The sequence below is a fragment of the Marmota marmota genome, unplaced genomic scaffold (assembly GCF_001458135.2).
Source record: "Marmota marmota marmota unplaced genomic scaffold, marMar, whole genome shotgun sequence".
Classification (NCBI taxonomy): Eukaryota; Metazoa; Chordata; class Mammalia; order Rodentia; family Sciuridae; genus Marmota; species Marmota marmota.
In genome coordinates, this window is record NW_026000048.1 from 7019045 (window position 1) to 7040189 (window position 21145).

At 37.8% G+C, this 21145-nt stretch overlaps 1 pseudogene; it reads left to right on the forward strand.

Annotated features, from left to right (window-relative positions):
* Positions 1-579: 579 nt before the first annotated feature.
* Positions 580-1165, forward strand: LOC107150284 (annotated as a pseudogene).
* The last annotated feature ends 19980 nt before the right edge of the window (positions 1166-21145 follow it).

Genomic DNA, 21145 nt, shown 5'->3' on the forward strand with positions numbered 1-21145 from the left:
TAATTTTGTTCATCTCTAATTTTGTTCACTTGAGTCTCTCTCTCTCTCTCTCTCTCTCTCTCTCTCTCTCTCTCTCTCGTTGGTTTGGCTAAAGGTTTGTCAATCTTTATCTTTTTGAAGAATGAAGTCAGTAGCATTGATCCTGTGTGTTGCTTTTTATTCTTAATTTCATTAATTTCAACTCTTCTACTATTAATAATTTCCTATCTTCTACTTATTTTGAATTAGTTTGTTCTTCCTCTTCTAAGGCATTGAGTTAGACCATTAGATTATTTATTTGGGGGTTTTCTATTTTTTTTTAATGTAGGCCTTTAATACTATACATTTTCCTCTTAGAACTGCCTTCATACTATCCCAAAGATTGTAATATATTGCATCTCTGTTTTCATTTGTTTCTAAGAAATTCTCATTTCTTCTATGATCATTCTTCATGTAAAAAATTGTTGTTCAGAAACCAGCTGGAGTGGCAGGGGTTACCCCTGTGGTACCCAGAGCAGCAACCTGGAGGGAATATGGGGTGATACTGTCTGTGAGAAGTAAGCAACAGTATAAAAAGTACTTTTCTGACAAATTTGAAACATGCCTGAATATAAACTAGTTGTTCTTGGTTCAGAAGGGGTTGGAACGTCTGCTCTGCCTGTACAATGTGTTCAATGAATTTTTGCTGAAAAATATCCTATGAGAAAAGATTCTTACAGAAAGCAAGTTGAAATAGATGCACAACAATGTATTATTGTAATCTTGGATACTGCAGGAACCAAATAATTCACAGCAAGGAGGAATTTGTACATGAAAAATAGACAGGCTTTGCTTTAGTTTATTCCATCATAGCATAGTCCACCTTTAATGATTTATAAGATCTAAGAAAACAGATTCTTACGTTAAAGAAACTGATGACATTCCCATGATTCTGGTTAGTAATAAGTGTGACTTGGAAGATGAAAGAGTTGTAGGAAAGGAACAAGGTCAAAATCTATCAAGACAGTGGATCAACTGTGCATTCTTAGAATCTTCTGCAAAATAAAAAATAAATGTTAATGAAATATTTTATGACCTAGTGCAGCAAATTAAAAGAAAGACTCCAGTGCCTGGGGAAGCCCACAAAAAGTCATGATGTCAGCTGCTTCCATCTAATAAATGCATTGTAGCTCTGAGTCAAGTATGAAGAACTGTTGCCCAAGTCAAAAGCACCAGCATTTCAACTTTGTTAAACCTACTGACACCTTTTTTTTAATTGATTTTATTTTTTTAAATACACGACAGCAGAATGCATTACAATTCTTATTACACATATAGAGTACAATTTTCCATATCTTTGTATATAAAGTATGTTAATGACAATTCATGCCTTTATACATGTACTTTTTTTGCATTACAATTCTTATTACACATGCATACCACAATTTTTCATATCTCTGTATATAAGGTATGTTGACACCCAATTCGAGTTTTCATACATGCACTTTGGATAATGGGGTCCATCACATTCCACCATCCTTGCTAATCTCCTGCCCCCTCCCACCCCTCTTCCCTATCTAGAATTCATCTAATCCTCCCATGCTCCCCCTCCCTACCCCACTATGAGTCAGCCTCCTTATATCAGAGAAAACATTTGCCATTTGCTTTTTGGGGATTGGCTAATTTGGGGCTGGGATTGTGGTTCAGTGGTAAAGCACTCACCTAGCACACGTGAGGCATTGGGTTTGATCCTCGGCACCACATAAAAATAAAATAAAGGTTATTGCATACACCTACAATTAAAACAAATACTCAACAAACAAACAACAACAAACAAAAAACCTACCGACATCCTAAATGGACTTTCTATGGTGGTACCCTTTAAGAGATGGATGAAAGCTACTCTATCAGTTTGCACATTGTAATCACTTTTCAGTATCGCAAGAGAGATTTTTACTTATATAATAATCCTAGTGTATGCAGTTGGTAAAACCAGAGGCTATATCCAGTATTACTGCTAAGAAACATTGTGCATCCAAAAATGCTGTGCATGTATGAAAATGTTGTACTGTATATTTTAACAAACCCCATACTTTGTATTGGAGAGTACAATAGTATAAATTATGAAAGCACCACTATTTTAGCATAACCAAAGAAAGTCCTATTACTTCCTATATAGACTACTCCAAATAACTTTGCTTCTTTGATACTTACAGTTTATTATGATTTTTGTTTTAAATTCAAGATCATTATCATTGTATTATACAAAATAAGCACTAAAATTAACACAGCTACATAGTTTTTTTGTTTGTTTGTTTTTCAGAAACCTGTGGAGACAGTGATCTTGTCTTTAAAATAGTCCTTTTCATATCTAAGATTAACCTCTATCTGGAAGGAACTGTCTAGAGTTTTCAAATCTCTTTATTATGTGTTTTCTTTCTTGTTTATATAGGGAACAATGTTTGTAGTTGTGTGTACAGTGGGGGCCTACAACAAAAAGTCTATATTTTCAAACATTTCTTTAATGACAACAACTTTTGTAAATAATTTTCAGTCCTCTGCAGCTGTAGATTCTTACTGTGAATCCCTTGCCTACTCATGCATAATTGTATTTGCAATACCAAATATACAGGTTTAGTATTTTTGCCTGTAGGTGATTGTTTCACAAGTGTAACATTTTGGTTGAGATGTTAAATGATGGATGAGCACTGTGGATGTGAATGTGAGAGGTAATTTTAATCACATGTAATCAGTGATAAGGCCTAATTTGCTATAACTATTGCTGTTTTATTTAACAATGCCTTCCTGCTTTGTATGCATTAATATTTGGGGGTAAAGATCATGTGCCTATCCAACAGGGAGCCACAGTATTGGCCAACCTGATGTTACAACTATTTTGGATGGCCAAATATATACTAAAAGCCTTATTTGAAGTGGCATAATTTTGTATAACTCAACATCAGTAGTTCAATAAATTTAGATTGCCATACAAGGACTTGCATTAAAATTACTTGCCTCTTGAATGTGTTTTGTGTAATATTTTAACAGTGTTTGTAAAGAGTATACCTTCTTGAAAAAAAAACAGTATTGTTCAATCTTCATGTGTTTACAAGGTTTCTATTATTTTTCTTATTCTGGATTTCTTGTTTTACTCCATTATGATCAATGATAGAATGCATGGGATTCTATCAATTTTATTGTATTTGCTAAGACTTAATATTGCAACCTAGAATATGGTCTAGTTTGGAAAATTTTCATGAACTGCTGAGAATAAAGTAAATTCAAGTGTTTGGGGGTGAAATGTTCTGTAGGTATCTATTAGTTCCATTTGATTTATAGTATTATTTAGGCCAGAAATATCTTTATTGATTTTATGTTTGAATGACCTGTCTATTCATGATAAAGGTGTGTTGAAATGACCCAGTATTATTGATTGGGATCTATGTGGGTTTTAATTTCAGGAAGTATTATTTTTATATAATTAGGTGTAGTAACATTTGGGAGATATATACTTACTTTTATTATACCTTCTTGTTGGATTGTTCTCTTTACCAGTAGGTAGTGGTACTCTTTCTCTCTTCTGATTAATTATTGCTTTGTAATCTGCTTTGTCAGAAATGAGAATCGCTAGTCTGTCTTGTTTCCAGACTTAATTTTCATGGAATATTTTTTTCCATCCTTTTCTTTAGCCAATGGGTGTATTTGCCTATTAGATGAATCTCTTGCAAACAGCACACAGTTGGATCTTGTTTTTAAGTCCATTCTTCACACCTAAGTCTTTTGACTGGGGAGTAGAGACCATTTACATTCAGCATTTTTGTGGACAGATGTTTATTGTTTTGTGCCATTTTGGTTTATTTTCTATATTTTAATTCTGCCTTGATTTTTATTTAGTTGGTTGTTTTCCTAGTGATCTTCACCTATTTGGGAGGCTTGGGGTTTGTTTGGGGGTTGTTCTGTGTGCAGTATATCTTTGAGTAGTCTTTGTAGTGCTGCTTGGTGGTCATGAATTCTTTTAGTTTCATGGAAAGTTTTTGTTTCTCCATTGTTTTTAAAGCTAGCTTTGCTGAATATAACAATCTTGGCTGTCAGTTGCTTTCTTTTAGAGATTGAAATATCACAGTCCAGGCCCTCCTTGATTTTAGGGTTTGAATTGAGAAGTCAGAAGTGAGCCTTATTGATTTGCCTCTAAAGGTGACCTCAGGTTTTCATCTTGTGGCTTTTGTCATTCTTTTCTTATTTTCTATGTTAGCCATTTTGATTATGATATGTTTTGGAGAGGTTTTGTTTTGTTTTGGGTACTGGGCATTGAACTCAGGGCACTTGAACACTGAGCCATATCCTCAGACTTATTTTGTATTTTTTATTTAGAGACAGGGCTCACTGATTTTGCTTAGCACCTTGCTTTTGCTGAGGCTGGCTTTGAACTCAACAATCCTCCTGCCTCAGCCTCCTGAGCTGCTGAGATTACAAGCGTGCGCCACTGAGGTTCTGTTTTGATTGGGTCTATTTAGAGTCTTATATGCATCCTGTATGTGAAAGTCCATTTCATTTCTAACACAGGGGAAATTTCCTGCTGCTATCTCACTGAAGCTGCTCCTAACACTTTAGCCTGGATCCCCATGTTCACTTCTATCCCAGTGACCTGTTTTGCTCTATTGATATTGTCCCAGAATTCTTTTAGGTCCTCGTCATGTTCTTTTTATTTTCTTTATTGCATATTGAGTATTCAAGTTCATACGCCCTGTCTTCATGGCTTGAAGTTCTATTTTCTACACAAGCTAATCTGTTAATGATGCTTTCAAGTGAAATTTTAATTTGATTCATTGTGTGTTTCATTTCCAAGAATTCTAATTGGTTTCTTTTCAATATCTCCACTTTTTTTGTTGAAATGTCATCCTCTGTATTGCTCTCTTAATTCCTGATTACATCTTCTTCTAGCTTAATGAATATTTTAATAATCAGTTTTTATAGTCTTTCTCTGGAATTCCATTCACTTCCATATCTGTGGATTCCTTTGTTGGGCGATTATGAATTTTGAGGGGAGATTTGTTTACCTGTTTCCTCATATTTTCAGAAGTCTTGGACTTGTTCATCAGTTAAGATGGGTTCCCCTCCCTCTTTTCATGTATGACAATTTGTGCGTAGTTATTTTTGTTCTGAGGCTTCTCTCTGTTTTTGATGTATGAGTAGATGTCCAAGAGTAGGACCTGAGGTCCCCCTCTGATTGCTAATGGTTGGTTGTTGGCCTAGTTATTAGTTTGGGGGGTTTGTCTCCCCTATTCTCTGGTTTGAAGCATTGTTGAGGCACAAGCAGGGCTAGGTCATGTGTGGAGTGAAGTTGACTAGCACTTAGCTAAGTTGTAAGTATTGTTCAGCATCAGAACCTCTGCTCAGTGAACTTGAAGTGCCCCAATCACTTTCCAGCCACTTTTAGAGGAAGGGGGAAGTCAGGAAGAGCAACATTGTTAACAACAGAGGTACAGCATTAACAAAAATGCCTTGTTTCTACTTTGACATCTATAACACTAATTACCACCTGTACAGGAATTTGGGGTGAGCATTTAACAATCGGTACCCTCAATAACCAACCATGAACTAGATCAGACATTAAACAGCAGATGTCTACTGTGTCACTGCATTAATAATCACAACAACATGAATGAGGTAGGAATTACATAAGCTATGTAGTTCTATCAAATAGTTGGATTAGAGTTTGTTAAGTGAAGATAAAATAGGGTGGGACAGCAAAGTAAAGTTTGTAATATTTAAAAAGTGAACAGAGCAGAGGAAGGAAGGATAGGTGGCAGATGATAGCTATATACAAGGAAGAGTAAAAAATTACTAAGAATAATAAAATAACAAAAGAGAGGAACACAGAAGAGAAAAAAAATTGGATATTGATGAGGGAAGAAGTGGTAATAAAAGGAATAGAAACCAAAGTACAAACAAATGTACAATCAAAACAATTCGAACTCACGTATAATTTTACCCCACCTAAGTCAAACCAAGGCAAAATAATAAATGGGTAAAGAAGGAAGCAATTAAAATGAAAGTAAAACTACACACACACATACACACAGGCACACAACACACACACACACATAGTTCAAACCTATCTATGAAGTCAACTCTCATGCTTGCACACACAAGCACAATCACACAGAATAGAAAAAATAATACAATAAGATAAATTTTTTTAAAAAATTAAATTAAAATAAAAATGAATAAAAAAATTGGGAGGAATAGAAAAATATATAAAAATTCTTAATGAGAAATAAAGGTAATGTTTCTGTTGAGGTGGTCAAAAACTATAGGCAGGGATGGATTTTCATTCATTGAATTTATTCTGGGGCTCTGTGTTGGAACTAGGGCTGGGGGGTTGCTAAGCCCAATGTATGTGTGTTCCTCACCAAGTTTCCAGTCACTGTGGCTGAGAGCCAAAGCTGGTTGCAGCAGCTCTCAGCTTCCCTGACACTCAGTGCAGGATGGGATAGACTGGGGAGTGCTGGCAAGTTGTAAACTTCCATAATGAGTCTGGTGCCAATCATTCAAATTGGCATCAGTCTTGGCCAACCTTTGGAACTCTGTTGGTGGGTATTTGAGATTTTATTCACACCCTGTGTTTCTGGAGAGATGCTAATCTTTGCTGCATATCTGTGTCTCTAATGCCTCCCCAAAATTCCACTTTTAGGGTGCAGAGTCTAAAACTTCCATAGTTCTCACATTCAACACTACGGATGTGAATTACCCAGGATTAGACCAGGAGTGCAGATGCTCCTGTCTGACCATTATTGGTGTCTTCTTATGGGACACCAGAAATGAAAGGAGCTCTCTCTCCTTGGTATTCTGAGGCTGGATTGCCTTAGGCACAATTCTATTTGTGCCAGTTTTGGCCACACTTGTCCAGGCACATTGTGGGGTCATAATAGGTGACTGCTGGGTCAGTTGGCTACTTCCTGTATGAGTTTCTAATCTCCTGCCTCTGCTTGCAGCCACACAATGATTATAAATGGTCTCCATGCCAGCAACCTGGTTCCCACTGAACTATCCACCCATGGATTGAGTTATTTGGGTTGTGGTTACACTCAACAACTTCCCCCACAAACTCTGGGTCCATTAAGATCAGCCTCCCTCTACATTCTGCAAGTTCCCCCAAGCCAGTATTTCCTTCATCTCATTCTCCTCTTTCTCCCTCTCCCTCAGCAGCCACAGCCACCACTGCCATCACAGCCATCAGCCAAGCTGACACATCTTGAATGTATTCTTATAGCAGGTCAGAAGTTTCTCACTGTCTATGTTGCCATGGTTTCTTTTGCTGTCCAATATTGAAGTTCAGTGTGATCTCTTAGTTACCCACCTTGATGAGGAGCAGTCCTCCCACATTTTACATCTTGAGCTAAAGAGCTGCTGGGAAGTGCACCCATCCTCTGATCCTCCATCTTCTTTCTCCTAAGATATATTTTTGATATAAATAGAATTGCAAAGATTCTTTCTATACACGGAAGACTTTTCTATCCGTGCCTTTATGCACTTGCATCTGGCAGATTTCTACTCTTCCTGCTGCTTTGTTTAAAGTCAGTTCTGGAGCCCTGTGGCTAGATGCTGACTTACCTTTGAACTTTCAGGTACTCAAAGTTAAAGAGTCTAATGAAAAGACATGTAAAGATTTCTCATTGATGGAGAAACCCTCTGTGTGCCATTTGTCCCTAGTTATCACAGTGTTCCCAAGAAAGAACAATAGTGTTGCTTAAATTAGTATCTCCATCTTAGATGTTTTGGATCAGAAATGTTCTCCCAAACCTAGGTGTTAAAGGCTTATTCCCAAGCTCGTTGCTCTATGGACATGGTGGAAATGTTAAGAGGTGAGGCCTAGTGGGAGTTCTTCTGGTCACTAGGAGTATGCCTTGAAGGGGAAATTTGGACCTGGCCCCTCTTCTTCCTTTCTTCTTTGCATATCATTCAAGAGCTGAATGGTTTCCCCATATGCTGGCACCATGATGTGTGCCCTCATCATAGGCCGAAGGCAAAAATGTCAATTGACCATAGACTGAAATCTCCAAAATTATGAGCCAAAATAAAAATTTTATACTTTTAATTAATTATCTCAAGAATTTTGTTACAATAACAGAAAGCTGGCTAATAAAATCTTTCATATCCAGACTTCAGTGCCAACACTTGTCCCAGCCCTTTCTTTACATCTGTATCCTAAACATTGGCATTTAATGATAATTTTCTTTCCATTAAACCCTGAGACCTCTATAATCCAAGGACAATTACTCCTGCATTTATGGTTATAGCCAAAATAACTTCTAGGTAAGGGGGTCTCACTCCGGCTGCCATCTCTTTTCTTCTACTCCTTTGTAGAAGACCTCTGGGTCCCTTTCATGGTCTTCCCTCACCCAGCATGAGTTCACCACAGCAGGTTTTATTGTTTGTCCCCTTGAAGGTATCATTTGTACAGTGTTTATTTATAGCTAATCTTCCTATTCAAGCCTGAGATTCTATATACTAGCATAAGTACCGCTTAAAATAATCAAGAAGCAAAACAAGATAACAGCTTTTCAGATAACATCTAATAAAACTTTTGAAACTTCTATTTCATTTTCAAAAGGTCAGAGTGTAATTTTTTTTTAAATTGTTCCAATGAAGTAGCTGCTATGGAGAATGAATACCTTTTTCTATACTCACTAAACTGTGATTCATATAAAAGCAGAGGTCTCTTGAACTAATGAATAGCTATTATAGTTAAAGATCTATGTAGAGAATAATATGTGGGTGCAGTTCAGAGAGTTCTGGAATTATAGTTACACTATAATTTAACTCAGGGGTTACAATAAGAGCTTTGAAGACTGATTATCTCTGTTTAATCATAGAACCTTAAAATTTTGTAAAAACCCCTTTTCAACCACTCACTCTTTCCACTAAACTAAAATTCTTCCCTTCACAGCCCGGGATCTACACCATGGAGAGCTTTTCAGCCCAGATGTAGACTCCCCAACTAATAAGCCCCAGTCTGACACAGAGGTTTTAGTTTTTAAGGCTGAAGATCAAATTAGATAGTCAGAAGCCCTAATTCTTCCCCTACCTACATTAAATTTTGTTTAATAAATTCAAGTCTTTTTATTTAAATTCATTTACCCATTGTGTTAGTTGGCTTTTTATTGCAGAGGGAAAATACAAGACAGAGGCAACTTAAAAGGAAGAAGATTTGTTTTCGCTCATTGTTTCAGAGATTTCAGTCCCTGGTGGGCTGGCTCGATTGCTTTGATTCTGAGATGAAGCAGAATATCGGTGTAAAAGGGCCTGGCAGAGGAAAGATGCTAAGTTAGAACGCAGAGAATGAGAGGAAAGGGCCAGGGACAAGATATAGTCTCCCAGGACATGCCTCAAAAGACCCACTTCCTTCAACCAGGTCCCACTTCCCAAAACCTACACCATTAGACCATTAGACCATTCAGCTATCAGTAGATTGATTAATCTATGAATGAGGTCAGATTCTTTATGATCCAATCACTTTACGAGATCCCCACCTCTGAACACTGCTGTATTGGAGACCAATGCTTCAACACACGAATTTTGGATCCATATCCATACTTGGATCTCAAAGGCTCATTTCCATCTCACAATGCAAAATATATCCAGTCCCAAGTGCCCCCAGAGTCAACAGTTCAATCATTTCCAAGAGGTCCAAGTCCAAATCAAGGCAATTCTTAGCTGTGAACTCCTATAAAAACCTAAAAGCAAGCTACATACTTCCAATGTATTTATGTTCCAATAGTGTGACTGGCATAGGTTAAAGATTCCATTCCAAAAGGGAGAAAGAAGGTACTAGGAAGGATCAGACCAAAGCAAGACCAAAGCTCTGAAGGGGAAAGACTAAGTCTTGAAATTCCATGTCCAGTATTCAGCACATGATGGTGAGATGGAGCCCCAGAGGGCTTGGGCAACCCTTCCTTATGGCCATACCAATTGCATTCACATGCTTCTCTTTGGGGCTGCTTCTGTTCCCTGTCTGCAGCTTTCCTTGACAGACATTCCATGGTCCTGGCATCTCTAATTTCCTGGAGTATCGTCACAGCTTCAGCTGATGCACATTGTCTGGTCTCCCTGGCCTTCCTGGGAAATCTAGTCTCTGTGATCCTATAACTCTTGCATACTTCATGCCTGTAAAGTCAGCACCATGTGAATAACACCAAATCCTGTTGCTGGTGGAAGCAGCAGCTGGGCTCCCTTGGCTCATGGCTGAAGTGGCTCTGAGTCTGCAAGTCTAAACACAGTGAAAAGAAACCTTTGGAAAAATTTTTTTTAGGCAGCTCTATGTAAGCAGGACAGTCTTGTGGCACTCTTCTCAAAACAAAATATTTCAAGTTTTCACTTTTATACCCTTGAGCCTGTGAAGCATAGGGCCTTACTGATTCCTGAGATGACCCCCAAACCCCTTTCCTATTTTCTCAGTGCAAAGTCCTTAGTTTCTCTTTAGCAACTGATCTCTTCAGCAACCACACCTTCTTTGGCCCCAATTTTACAAGTATTTCTTTTCTGGCAAAATTTCAGTTTTTAAAAGTCTTTCTACTGTGCTTTTTGTTACCAAATATCATTCTAAATCTTTCCAAAGGCATCCAGCAATACCAGTGCCACAGCCTGAATGCTGCATTGCCTTGGATTTTTCTTCACCAGATTAATGAATCCATCACCTTTAAATTTAGTCTCACACGAAATTCAGAACATGGACAAAATGTAGACAAGTTCTTTGCCAGAATGTTACATGGATTACCTCTATTTAAATTCCCAATAGAGTCCTTATTCTTATCTGAAACCTCATGGGAACCTTCTTTACTGTCCACAGTCCTATTAGCATGTTGGTCTTTCTAAGTTCACCTCAGTATGGCCCGTTAAGCTCCATTTACAATATTCGAAGTCTTCTCTATCATGCGTCTCCAAACCCTTCCTAATTCCTCCTGTAAACCAGTTCCAAACATCTAAACTACAGGATCAGTTACAGTCATTTCAATAAGGCTAGTCCTAGTATGAATTTTCTGTGAGTCAGCTTTTCAGCACTATGATCAAAATACCTGATATGAACAACTTAAGCGAAGGAATATTTATACTGGCCCGTGGTTTCAGAGGTCTTAATCTTGCTGGCTCTACTGCTTTGGACTCAAGACGAGGCAGAACATTATGATGGAAGAATGTGGAGAAGAAAGATGACTTAGCTCATAGCAGCCAGGAAGGGGTGTGGAGCTGGGGACAAGATATAGTCCCCAAGGTCACACCTCCAAGAACTCACTTTCTTCAACTAGATTATACCTTCTACAGTTTCTACCACCTCCCACTAATGTCATTAAGTGATTAATCTGTCAATGGATTAATCCACTGATGAGGTAAGAAGCTTTATAGCTTTCCAAAAGCCCCACTCTGAGCGCTGCTACATTGGGGATTAAACTTTCAACACATGAGCCTTTGGGGACATTCCAGATCCAACCCATAATACTCATCTATAAAACGTAGGCATCCACTGCCCCCAACTTTTCACTACTCGTTTATTTGATTATTGAAAAATAAATCTCTATGCTTCTTACTGCCTGTACCCACTAATTGAAGGATTTTTCAATCTGTGATCACAAATAACTTCAAAATTATAAGAAATATAGCAAAAATACAGTGTACTTTACACTATTCACTGTTTATTTCATTGTTAAGACCATAGAGCCTTATGAAAATGGGAATTATTTGTATGTCAATAATACTTCGCTCATACTGGTTTTGAAAATATTTGGGGAAAAATAAAAATAAGGGATTCTAGTGCTTCAAAGAGTGCATTTTCTGGAATGTAACTACTGAAAATTTTGCTCAGGGTAGATATTTACTCAGTGAAACTGTCCATCTTTTAAGATCACAAAGAACATAGCATAATGAATATTGAACATACCTTATTTGATGTCCTCTCTCCCTCCTTTATGTCTTTATCTAATAAGTTATATGTGAAAATATTTTGAGTGGAGATCTCACTCCCTAAAACTTGGAGTTAAAAGGCAGTTGCTGCTTATTAACTACTTACACTTTCATAATGTAAAATAAAGTAAATTAGAAAATGGGAATGTTCTGTTACAGCGTTTACAACACTATGAGACATTATGTTGCAGATTTTTGATACTGGAAAAAGATCATTCAATTTAAACTACTTTTTCTATGGATGAGATTATTAAAGCCCAGAGAGGTGATAAGATATTCTCAAGATTAACCAATAGACATGGTACCAAGATGGAGGCCCAGTTTGGCTGAATCAGTGACCTGGTCCCTTTCCCACAATGCTTTTGGATAGACTACAAACATATCTAGTCAGCCCTCTGTATCCATGTAGTCAGCCAACTGTGGATCAAAAATATTTTTTTAAAACTTGAGACTGTGCTGAACACGTATAGACTTTTTTCCTTGACATTATTCCCTAATCAGTACAGCATAACAACTGTTTACATAGCACTTCCATTGTTATAGGTATTGTAAATAGTCTAGAGATGATTTAAAGTATACAGAATGATATTATATACAAATACTATGCCATTTTATAAAAATATCTATAGATTTTTCCTGGGGAGGGGGATCCTGGAGCTAACCTGAGAGATGACTATAATTAGATGATCTAGATTATTTCCTTTGAGTCTTTCAATCTTGAAACAAATTCATTTAAAAAAAAATGATACCAAAGATACAAAACCTTCAATTCCTTCCAATTGCTACATCACACACACACACACACACACCCCACAGAAAGCAAATATCATTCTCCGCTGTTCATACTTGGGAATTCACTCTTCTCATTCACAATCTCAGGTCAGTCTCTGGCTCCTGGCAAATTTGACATAAATCCCAGAGCATGTAATTGACACAGTGTGCAGCAAGGATCAAAGGACTTGGTGGGATAATGGACAGGGAGCCCACTAAGGGCAATGCGGCTCATACGTTTAATCTGCTGAGGAAGCTTGTAGCACAGCACAGTTCTGTTCTGTGAAATGATTTTCTTTTCCTCCTTCAGAACCCTGCTCAGTGACAGTCCTTCCTTGGCAGTGGCTTTTCAACCACATTGTTATATCACTATTATCCATTTCATGTCATATTAACATACCTGGGTGGCTCTTAAGTCACATTCAATTTCTTCATACCTTGCCTCCTGGGAAAACTAAAACTTTCAGGTCAGCATCAATCCCTTCCCTCAGGAGATACTATAGAATGACCTGCAAGACTTTTGACAGGTATTTCTTTATAATACCAGAATATTGATATTATAGGTACAGAATGTTGGCATATAAAACAAGCAAGAATAAAGGAGCTCCTGCAACTGAGAATACTCTTCTCAGTGCTGTGCTCTAAATATTTGTGTTCTCCCCAATTTGGACGTCGAAACCTAACCCCAAAGTGATATGGATAATATGAGGTGGTGGGTCATTGGGGTTGGGGGTGATTAGGTTTTCAGGGCAGAGCACTCACAAATAGGATTAGCACCCTTTTAAAAGACCTAGAGAACACTCTCATGTCTCCCTCCATGTGAGGACACAGCAAGGAGACACCACCTCTGAACCAGGATGTGGGTCCTCACCACACACTGGGACTCTGGTGCCTTGATCTTGGATTGTGAGAACTAAGAGAAAAAGATGTCTGCTGTTGATAAGCCACCCAGTTTACGGTATTTTGTTACAGAAGCCCCAAAGGACTAAGACAGCCAGAAAGTACTTGTTGAGCACCTACTATGTGCTAAGTTGTGCAGCTATAAAAACCAAACATCTTCCCTGAGCTCTAAAATTCACTGTTCTTTGGAAGGAAATTTGGTGTGACAAAGGTGATAATGACAAAATCAGCAGAGAAGGAGGTGTCCATGGCCATATAGGAGAAGTCAGGCAACTCTTTCCTCAGGGAAGGCAAAGGTTTAGCTGTTATTCAATAGTTAAACAGAAAATGCAACAGTAACCACTTGTCCAATGACATGGGGGTCCTTGGGGGAACTAATCACAGTCTCATACTGCCAGAAGCATATTGAGGGCCGGGAAGTCCCAGAAATGAGGTAAGCCAGGTAAAAACCACCTGTGGAAAGAGAACCACCCCTGCCCCCGTGGTCCTCTTTCCACAGAACTCCCCAATGCCAGAGATCTCCCAATATGTTTCATTTGATTGCTGAAAGTGGATTTCAGTATGTCTAGCTGTCTTTGAAACTCAGCACCCATTTCCTCAAGTTCTACATCTCTCCTAAGGACTGTAACTAGTTTTCTGAATATTTCCCTCAGGCTCCAAGCTGCTAAATTCTTGAAGTACAAAAAGGAACAAAGAGGCATCCTTTACCATTAAATGAAAGACTGGGGTGGGGGGTGCGGATTATCCAATTTCTCTTAATGAAAAGCGATTCCTCATTTCAAAGAAAGAGAAAGGGTGCAAATGCTTTAAATTATAGAGGAGGCCCCAAACAGTCCTCTCACCTCTCCACCATGTAGCGACGCAGCAAGAAAACCCTTCTAAGTAAACCAGGACATGGGTCCTCATCAGACCTTGACTCTGCTCATGCCTCAATTTCTCTTAAATTGTTAGTTCTTAAAACAGCTAGCAGGTAAGCAATATTTGTGGGTTTGTTATATAAGAGCTCAGAGGTCCCCTAAAAATATAGTATATTTTTAACAGTTAAGGGGCAAAAGGAAAGGGTGGTTCACAGAATTAAAACTGTGCAAGATTTTTTGAGACTACTTAGCATTTTTATATCCCTGGTCAGAAACTATCTAAAAGCAACAGAGAAAGGAATTCTGGTGCCATTTTACGGGCAAATAAGTATTGTCACAGCCTCTGGGATAGAACACGTTAGTTAGTTGGATCCAAAGGGGTTAGATTTTTTAATATGGAAAATGTAGGCCACAGAAAGAATGGATTAAATTGGCCATAGGAAGAACAATGGCTTGTTTAGGTTGGTGTCTTTATAGACTAGATGAGAAAGGAGAACACTGGCATCCTCTTACAAGTCTTTTGTTAGCTATACAGTCATGCTCCCTTCCCCCGCCCCTTTTCCTCTGGTGGGTACTGCTCAGTGTCTAACTCTGGCTTAAATTTTAAAGGCAGTAATTAAGCCCTAGAAACTTCTGGTGCCAAAGCTGTTCTGCAGCACTGTTAGCATTCTGTAAATCACCATCCCCTGCCCCTTGGGGCTCCTTCCCAGAAACTGTCAGGGGCAACTGCATGTTTATGGGTGAGTCTCTCGACGCTTTATACTCATTGAGATAAAATTAAGTCAAAGAGCATTCAGTTAAAATGGCAGGGTAATTAAATGAACCGTGCTGTGTCCACCCATTTATATTGCATCAAAGACTTTGAGCCAAAGGGCTGAGGGTGTTGAAGTCTTCTTGCTGAGTTGTTTCAGGGTGCGTAGGTGCCAGATTGCTAATTAGGTCGTGGTGGACAGGAGGCCTTACCAGCTCTTCGGTGTATACACAAAAACCCTGGGCAGCTAGAGGCTCCTGTATCAGACTGAGAGCTGATGGTGCCAGTGGAATAATATACGACTCTGATGCTTTGTTGGAGATGCAGAGAGGAGGAAGAGGATGTGGCTTGTGGTCTGTGGGGGTTTATAGAGTAGCAGGAAGCCAATTCAACCAACAGAGCTACTGAGCAAAGGGGCTACAATAGGAACGATGCTCACTGTAACTCGTCTTAATCAGAAAAAATTTGAAATTGTGAAATTTTGATACCCAAGCAATACTGTAGAAACCATCTAGTTCAGAGCTCTCGGGCTAATCCTGGTGAGTTTTACTAGGAGTTTTCAAACATTTGCCCTTTCCAGGGTCACCAGGAGAGGTTAACACTGCTGGTATGACCAAATTGTCCTCCTGCACTAAAAGTAGGGTTTTTCTGTGCAATCAGGGTCCACCTTCAGCCCTACATCCAACACCAGGCCTCTCTCCAAGGCCCTCTGTGAGCACCTTACCCAACTGGATTGGCAGTATGCGTGTGCTTGTCACCCACCATTAAGTCCAACAGATGAGCCTGTCCTTGTTGACATGCCCCTGCCCTCATTCTTCTGCATCCATGCTCAGCAAGCCCTCTTGAATTCTAACCTTCAACCTGGAATCTACCTTCTCCAAGACACCTTCTTCCACCAGCAGCCTCCCCCAGGTCTCAGAGGAGGCCACAGTCAGCTCCTGTAATCTGAGTCAGTTGCTCTACTTATTCATTAATTTCAACATGCTGTCTTTTAGAATGGGTATCCAGACAGCCCTGCCGATCTGGATGGAGACCAGGCAGCCCAGGAAAGCCCCACCAATCCCTGCAAAGCCCAGGCAGAGGACTGCCCACCATGCTCAGGACCACCCCCACATACCACAGCGCTGCATCTCCAAACAGGCACCTAAAGCCATCATTAACTTGCCTGTTCATCCCCATCTCTAAAAGAGATTGCTGCCATCTTGAGATACCTCCAGTGCTATTTCAGGTTATTGCCGCTGATGCCAATACCATCTTTAATTGCAGCAGCTCCTATCTTGGGATATCAGCCAGTGGCTGGAAGTCCAACACCAAAGTACTTACAAGTTTAATGCTACCCTGCCACCCACTATGGATGTGGCTCTTCCATCTAGGGACAATAGCCAGGACCCAGAAGATCATCACCAAGGTCTCTGCAGGCTTGGTTACACCAGAGGTATCATGCTAGGTGTGCTAATAACCAACATCTTGTTGCAGAGGTAGGAAAGAGCCTTGTACTGGATTGCCTCTTTCTCTCTTTTCTCCTGTTAACAGCCAACTTCTTTTGATTCATCTTTCACTCTTCCTATGAACTATATTCTTACCTCCTACATCATAAAAATCACATACTACACTTCCCCCATTTCTCTCTTTGTCCACCATTAGAATCTGTAGACCCTTTTGCAAACCAGCTGTTTATATTGCAAATAAAAATTGAACACATCATTCCTGTTTATTGGATGAAACTGTAATCATCTAAAGAGGAACTATTTGGTTTAAGACTGTGTATTGTTTGCATTGGGTGTTGTTAATATTGATCTCCTGCTTAAAAGCAAGTCATCAGTAACCTGCAGGGGTACTATAAAATTATAAGGTAGAAATTGTAATACCTAGAATCCACAATGCTAGAAAAGGAGACACACAGAAAACATGAAAAGACAAGTGAAGAAAGTTCTCCAAACAAAACAAGATAATACAACAATTGAATCCATTGACAGCATAGTAGATGATATGTCAGAGAAGGAGTTCAGAATGTACATAATTAAAATGATCTGCCAATCAAACAATGTCCTAAGAGAGCAAATGCAGACAATAATTGATCACTCCAACAAAGAGATAAGAGAACAAATACAGGTAGCAAAAGATTACTTCAATAAAGATATTCTGAAAAACAAACAAACAGAAATCCTTGAAATGAAGGAAACAATAAACCAAATAAAAAACTCAATAGAAAGCATCACCAACAGACTAGATCACTTGGAAGATAAAACCTCAGGCAACAAAGACAAAATATACACTCTTGAAAATAAAGTTGACTGCTCAGTGAAGATGGTAAGAAACTATGAACAGAAACTCCAAGAATTATGGGAAAACATCAGAAGACTAAATATAAATCTAAGACTTATCAGGAAAGAGGAAGGCACATAGATATAAACCAAAAGAATGCACAATCTCCTCAATGAAATAATATCGAATATTTCCCAAACATGAAGAATGAACTGGAAAATCAAATACAAGAGGTTTATAGGGCATCAAATGCACAAAATTACCACAGATATGTACCAAGGCACATTATAATGAAAATGCCTAGCTTACACAATATGAATAGAATTTAAAAAGCTGCAAGAGAAAAGTTTCAGATTATATATATGGGGAAACCAATTCAGATCTCAGCACATTTCTCAACCCAGACACTCAAAGCGAGAAGAGCCTAGAAAATATATATATATATATATACCAAGCTCTGAAAGAAAATGGATGCCAACCAAGAATCTCATATCCAACAAAATTAATCTTCAGATTTGATGACAAGATAAAAGCCTTCCATGATAAACAAGTTAAAAGAATTTACAGTGAGAAAGCCTGCTCCACCAAACATTCTTGGCAAAAATATTCCATGAGGAGGAGATGAAAAACAATAATGAAAATCAGGAAAGGGAGGAACTACACTAAAGGAAAAACCAACCAAAGGAGAAACCAAGTCAAGAAAAAAATCAAAACAAACCAAAATGAGTGGGAATACCAATCATATTTTAACAATAACCCTAAATGTTAATGACCTAAACTCATCAATTAAAAGACACAGACTGGCAGAATGTATTTTTAGAAAAGACCCCCAAATACACTGCCTTCAAAAGACTCATCTCACAGGAAAAGACATCCAGAGAATGAATTTGAATTTGAAACATACCACTCATGTGGACTGGGTAAACAAGCAGGGATTTCCATCCTCATATCAGATAAAATGGACTTCAAACCAAAGTTAGTCAGAAGGGATAAAGAAGGATATTTCATACTGCTTAAAGTAATCATACATCAACAAGATATAACAATCGTAAATACCTGTGCCCCAAACAATGGAGCATTTACCTACATCAAACAAACCCTTCTCAATTTCAAGAATCAAATAGACCACAACACAATAATACTGAGAGACTTTAACACACCCCTCTCACCACTGGATAGATTTTCCAATCAAAAAATAAATGAAGAAATTATAGAACTCAATAATATAAGCAATCATTTAGATTTAACAGGCAAATATAGAATATTTCATCCATCAACAAGCCAATACACGTTTTTCTCAGCAGCACATGGATCCTTCTCTAAAATAGACCATATGTTATGCCACAAACCAACTCTTAGTAAATTAAAAAAAAAATAGAGGTAGTACCCTGCATTCTATCAGACCATGATGGAATGAAATTAGAAAGCAATGACAAAATAAAAAATACAAGCTAATCCAACACCTGAAGATTAAATAATATGCTATTGAGTGACACATAGACAGCAGAAGACATCAGGGAGAAGATAAAACAAACTCTTAGAGGTAAATGAGAATTCCAATACAACATACCAAAATATCTGAGACACGATGAAGGCAGTGCTAAGAGGAAAGTTCATTGTATTGAGCTTATTCATTAAAAAAAGGAAAAGTCAACAAATAAATGACCTAATATTATATCTCAAAGCCCTATGAAAAAGAAGAACAAATTAATGCCAAAATTAATAAAGACAGGAAATAATTAAAATCAGGACTGAAATTGAAACAAAAGAAACAATTCAAAAAATTGAGAAAACAAAAAGCTGGTTCTTTGAAAAAAATAAATAAAATTGATAAACCCTTAGCTCCCCTAACAAAAAGGAGGAGAGAGAAAACTCAAATTACTAAAATTCATAATGAGAAAGGAAATATCATGTCAGATACTGCTGAAATACAGAAGATAGTTAGAAACTATTTTGAAAATTTATACTCCAATAAAATAGAAAATATTGAAGACACTGACAAATTTCTAAAGAAATATTAGCTGCCCAAACTGAATTAGGAAGACATGCATAATTTAAACAGATTAATCTTGAGCAATGAAATAGAAGACACCATCAAAAGCCTACCAACCAAGAAAATCCCAGGACCAGACAGATTCTCAGCTGAGTTCTACAAGACCTACAAAGAAGAATTAATACCAACACTCCTCAAATTATTCCATGAAACAGAAAAAGAGGAAACCCTTCTAAACTCATTCTATGAGGCTAGTATCACCCTGATACCTAAACCAGACAAAGACACATCAAGGAAAGAAAATTTCAGACCAATATCCCTAATGAACATAGATGCAAAAATTTCCAATTAAAATTCTGGCAAATTGCATACAAAAATATATTAAAAAGATAGTGCACCATGATCAAGTGGGGTTCATTCTAGGGATGCAAAGTTGGTTCAACATATGGAAATCAATAAACGTAATTCATCACATCAATAGACCAAAGATAAAAATCATATTATCATCTCAATAGATGCAGAAAAAGCATTTGATAAAATACAACACTCCTTCATGTTCAGAACACTAGAAAAACTAGGGATAGTAGGAATATACTATAGCATTGTAAAAGCTATGTACGCTAATCCAAAAGCCAACATTATTCTAAATGGAGAAAAATTGGAGGCATTCCCTGTAAGAACTGGAACAAGACAGGGATGCCCTCTCTCACCACTTCTATTCAACATAGTCCTTGAAACTCTAGCCTGAGCAATTAGACAGATAAAAGAAATTGAAGGGATACAAGTAGGAAAAGAAGAACTCAAACAATCAATATTTGCCAACAATATAATTCTATGCCTAGAGGATCAGAAAACTTCTAGAATTAATAAATGAATTCAGCAAAGTAGCAGGATATAAAATCAACACCCATAAATCAATTGCATTTTTTATACATCAGTGATGAACCTGCAGAAAGAAAAATTAGGAAAACTGCCCCATTCACAATAGCCTCAAAAAAATAAAATACTTGGGAATCAATCTAACAAAAGAGGTGAAAGACCTATACAACGAAAACTATGGAACACTAAAGAAAGACACTGAAGAAGATGGAAAGATCTCCCAAAAATATTTCTGCATCTATTGAGATGATAATCTTCTGTCTGTCTAACAAATATTTTTGGATAGAAAGAATTAATATTGTCAAAATGGCCATACTGCCAAAAGCATTATACAGATTTAATGCATTTCCAATTAAAATCCCAACAACATTCTTCATAAAAATATAAAAGGTAATCATGAAACTCATTTGGAAAAATAAGAGACCCAGAATAGCCAAAGCAATCCTTAGCAAGAAGAGTGAAGTAGGAGGCATCACAATACCAAACTTTATGCTGCCAAGTTGCAGTAACAAAAAACAGCATGGTATTGGCACCAAAACAGACATGTACACCAATGGTACAGAATAGAAGACACAGAGACAAATCCACACAAATACAGTTATCTCATACTAGACAAAGGCGCTGAAAACATATATTGGTGAAAAGATAGCCCCTTCAACAAATGGTGCTGGGAAAACTGGATATCCATATGCAGCAAAATGAAATTAGACCACTATCTCTCACCATGAACAAATCTCAATTCAAAGTGGATCAAGAACCTAGGAATTAGACCAGAGATCTTGCATCTAAGAGAAGAAAAAGTAGGTCCAAATCTTA